This window comes from Acanthisitta chloris, unplaced genomic scaffold (genome assembly GCF_000695815.1).
Source record: "Acanthisitta chloris isolate BGI_N310 unplaced genomic scaffold, ASM69581v1 Scaffold45292, whole genome shotgun sequence".
NCBI classification, from domain to species: Eukaryota; Metazoa; Chordata; class Aves; order Passeriformes; family Acanthisittidae; genus Acanthisitta; species Acanthisitta chloris.
In genome coordinates this window covers 1-4,703 of record NW_008662977.1, presented here as the reverse complement: position 1 = coordinate 4,703, position 4,703 = coordinate 1, and the positions used below count along the sequence as shown (strand labels likewise).

Genomic DNA, 4,703 nt, shown 5'->3' with positions numbered 1-4,703 from the left:
AACATGGAGGCCAAATAACAGCAAGCTTGTGGTTTCATTAACTGCAAGAAAAAGAGTTTAATGCAAGAAAAAAAACCCACAAAATCTTTTATTTTTCCTCCCTGCTCACTTGGTGTCTTTGTTTGACTTTCCCCTAGCAGGAGCTGTACAATTAATTAGTTTTTCTATTAACCTTAATGTAAAAGATGTATTTTGGCTTCTGTTGTTACTCCACTGATTTTTCTTTTGTTTTTTTTTCCAGGTCCTCTTTTAGCATAGCTCATGTGTAGTCTTAATCAGGTGCATCTTCAGGCCCAAATTTGAAGGCTAAACACTCATAACATCCTGTGAAGCTTAAACTAAATAGATGTGATTTAAAATGCAAAATTCACACGCAGCGTTTCGGTGAGGGAAGTGGTGGCTTTGCATGGAGCTCTACTTCTGTGGCCTTTTTAGGTTGTGCTCAAGTGCTGGCAGTGCTGGGAGCTGTTGGCTGTGCAGTGTCCCGGAGGACTCTGGACCGGGGGCTCTTCAGGGGGTGTCTTCGCAGTTTGATGTTCCCTCTAGTGTTTGAGGGCTGGAAATGCTGAGTCTAAGCTTTGTCAGGTCGCTGCAAAATGACCAGATGTGTTCTTTAGCAGCTTCTTGGAAGCCACGGACAGAGTTTTGTGTTGGGAAGTCAATGGGGGGGGCAGTGTGGGGGTTTGACTTAGAGAGAGAGAGAGTGCTCAGGCATTGGAATATGCTGCCCAGGGAGGTGGTGGATTCACCATCCCTGGAGGTTTTCAAGCTGAGACTGGATGTGGCACTTAGCGCCATGGTCTAGTGACCACGGTAGGGTTGGACTTGGTGATCTTGGAGGTCTTTTCCAACCAGGTTGATTCCATGATTCTATGACTTGAGTTTCAGAGGATGTAATCGCTGCATTATCAAGTGACTTTGGCCGTGTGCTCTGCTCTGGATGACCTTTGGAGTCTGGGACCTGAATCTGAATGGCTTCTGTGTTATCACATCCCATTTCTACTTACCTCTCTGGGCAGACCAAACGTGGAGCCTTTCAAAGCAGGATTTGATTTTGGGGCTGCTTAGATGGCTATCTCCCCATCTATTTATTGGTTTCATCAACACAGTAAATTGTCTCAAGCCTCCTAAAGAAGTACTTACAGAGATTCCTATGGCTGATGAATCATAACCGTTTGCTAGATAAGAATAAAGACAAATGATTATTTAAACCTGCTTATGTACCATGACTCTTTCTTCCTTGATTGTGGTAGAGTGCCAGCTGATGAAGACAGAACGACCTAAACCAAACACATTTATCATTAGATGCCTCCAGTGGACCACAGTAATTGAAAGAACATTTCATGTGGAGACTCCAGAGGAGCGGTATGTTTCATTCATATTTAATGCATAAACTACTTGCAGAAACAGATGCAAGTGTTCAGCATTAATAGCAAGTCCTTGGCTGAGGCTCTTGTTTATCAGATGATGTTACGTCTGGATTGAAAAGTGACAAAGAATCCTTGAGAGCCTCAGTGTGTGTGTGTGTGTGTGTGTGTTCTGGTGGAAAAGGTACTTTTCAGGATGGTTCAGACAGATTTTGAGTAGTGTTTGCTAGGTTGGGTATCCAAAACAGATGCAGGTGTGTACCAGCACACAAGTAGTTATTTCTGGGAACTTCAGGTTCATTTCTCTCTGGAAACGTTGTGGTATGTAAAACAAAGTGTGTCTGACCTGGGAGTTTCTGGAAGGATGAGCACAAGCGAAACAGAGATTCAGGCAAAGCTGAGCTGCATCTAAACACTGACCTTTTTAAAGCCTATTTACACACCTTGTTTCTGAAGGAAAAGTTAGGCGTATCATTGCTGATTGCTAATGTTTTATGCAAATGAGATAATAAAGGTGATAGTTATCTGCTGCAGGTGCAGATTTCTGTTTCAGCTGTTAGGAAACAAAGCTAAGAGCTGCATCCTGTGCTCTCATCATGGGAGAATTGATCTCTTCCCTCCAGAGAGAGCAGTTTTCTAGCACTGCTATTCCACAGCTACCGAGTATTTAAATATTTACTTGCTCTTCAGGAACTGAACTGAAATTATTCCAGTAGCATTGCCCTAGGGGAATGGGGATTTTAAAGCCCTTGTCCTCCCTAGGTATGATCCTGGCATGTGTTTATTTTGAAGATCAGTGGATTCTACCCAAGATTATTCACTGCTTTCTTTCATAGCCTTTGATTTAAAGAAGGTTCCTGATCATTGCACTTGTGTTACAATGATCAGAAGAAGGTGAAGCCAAATTAAAAGCAAAGAAAAAGAAACTGGTCCTTGTTTCTTTTAGTAGCTTTGTGGTCGGTGACCCTAAAGGGAGTGAATAACAGTTTCCACTTGGGGGAAGATTGTATTTCAGTCTTGTTTTGTTCCCTCCTAGCCAATTAAGTCAGCTTTGTGACACTTCAGGGCTCGGAGTGTTAGTCACCTCTGTTGTGTACTCTTGAGACATGAAAGCTGAGGGCGAAATTCTGGTCTCCCAGAAATCAAAGACCCTCTCTTCAGGAGGGCTGAGATCTCCACCAAGTCAGTCTTAAAAGAGATATGAAGGTAGATATGCCTTTAGCTTTTGCTCTGCCTTTAAATTCAATGTTTGCTTTCTGAGAGAGACAGAGAGAAAAATGCAGAAGAAAAAGTTCTTCTTGTAATTATTCTGAGTATGAAAAATCACCAGTAAATAAAGGAACGTGTTTGTGATGGTGAATTGAGTACTCTGTGCTGGGAGTATAGGGAGAATGTTCAGAAGGTTTGGCATAACCTTCCTGCCCTGGGCAGGACTGGACAGTGAATATTGAGGCAAAACCTGAAATGAAAAATGCCAAAGCAGGAAAGATTTTGTGTGGTGCAGTTTGTATTAGAATCTTATCTTGGGTACTTATTCCCATGGACTTTGCTTCCTCTGGGGAATGATTTGCCTCTTCTGTCCACCAGAAACTAAAATTCACGTGTGCAGATATGAATTTTAATAGAAAAAAATGACTTCATAGAACCAGGGAAAATTTGGCATTGATAGGGATGACACGGCTGCACTGCAGGTTGTGCATGGAATTGATCAGCACTGGCTACTGGTGTTCCTGCTGCAGCAGCAAAGTGTTTTACTGGGGTGTCCTTGGGAGAAGAGTTTAACCAGTGCCTAGAGAGTACTAGTTAACCGCCACAGCTCGTTCCCTACAGATACAAAAGACAGTAAAACTTGGTAAATTCAGGTAGTCCGCTGAACATATCTTCAGCCTCTTTGTGTCTCAAAGCCCACCCTGAAACCCAGGAAGTTCTTGCCAGTTCTGTTCTTTATGTTCAATAAATTTGCAGTGAAATCAAGTGAAGGCCAAGAACTTTCACTTGAGTAGTTTCCAAAGGTGTGAAATTTCCCAAAGGACACTGGAGTGGAAGTGGTCTCCATGGAAGTCTCAGGGGTCACTCTTAGAGCACCCATTGCTGAAACAGCTGTGGAAACTTTATCCTAACCAAGACCTAGGATGAAATGTCAGTGCTTTGTCTGGCATTCTGCTAAAGCTTGCACAGGAATCACTGTCCTGCTGTCATCATCTCTGCAACAGAGGAATGACCTAAGTCTCCTGGGCTTTAATACCTTCTCCTAGAACACCATTAAAATTTGGGATGTGTGTTCAAAGAGGTGACATAGAGTCCCCAGGAGCTGGGTTTGTGTTTCACTGCTGCATGGAAATGTAGAAGCTGTGTTTAATTGCTTTGTACTTCATGGGAGCATTTTGGTTTTGGCGAGTCTGGTTTTGTTATGTAAATCTCTGTATCACCAGGTCATATCTTGAGCTGTTGACTGAATGCTTATGAGAAATTCTGCTGTGGGAAAAGCCTTGTATTGTATCCAGACTGGGAGAACGTCAGTTGCCTCTTGTTTCTAGCACAGCTAATAAAGATCCATGTTAAAAGTGGTCTTAAAAATGCATTTTTACAGTGCTTGAAAATGCACACAATTCATTGTATCTTCCATTGATTCATCAGAGAGCTGCTCTGCATTCCTTGGTGACCCTTGCCATGGAACTTGGTAATCTAAAATCACAAGTAATGACTGTCTTTGCTTTTATTTTGCCAGGGAAGAATGGACAAAAGCCATTCAAACAGTAGCAGACAGCCTCAAGAAACAAGAGGAGGAGATGATGGATTTTAGGTCTGGCTCTCCCAGTGATAATTCAGGTGCTGAAGAAATGGAAGTTTCTATGACAAAGCCAAAACACAAAGTGGTAAGTGAGCAGGGCAAGGATAACTGGTTTTTAGGTCTTCTGAAAGTGACAAGAAACAACCACCCAGGCACACCTGTTCCCATAAGGATTGCACAGCTGGTTGTAGGTTCTTTCATGTAATTCACTTCTTGTTTATCTCTGTCATTAACAGACCATGAATGAGTTTGAATACCTTAAACTACTGGGAAAAGGCACTTTTGGAAAAGTCATTCTAGTCAAAGAAAAGGCAACTGGACGGTATTATGCTATGAAAATTCTGAAGAAGGAAGTTATTGTAGCAAAGGTGAGTGGATGGGAAACTTGGGGATGTGGCTCACCCTTAAAACAGCCTTCAGGAAAGTTATGCAAAGGATTCTCAGTCACCAACCATGTGAAGTTTAACAGTGGCAAGTGCTAATTCTGTACCTGGGAAAGGAGAACCCTCACTGTACCAACAGACTGGGGAGTGAGAGACTGGAAA

The 4,703-nt window shown here is 42.4% G+C and overlaps 1 long non-coding RNA gene across 1 annotated transcript; it reads left to right on the top strand.

Moving 5' to 3' along the window:
• Positions 1-1,320: 1,320 nt before the first annotated feature.
• Positions 1,321-4,527, top strand: LOC103798525. The gene is made up of 3 exons (XR_624730.1): positions 1,321-1,365; positions 4,096-4,243; positions 4,395-4,527. It is a non-coding gene; the product is annotated as an uncharacterized LOC103798525 (long non-coding RNA).
• The last annotated feature ends 176 nt before the right edge of the window (positions 4,528-4,703 follow it).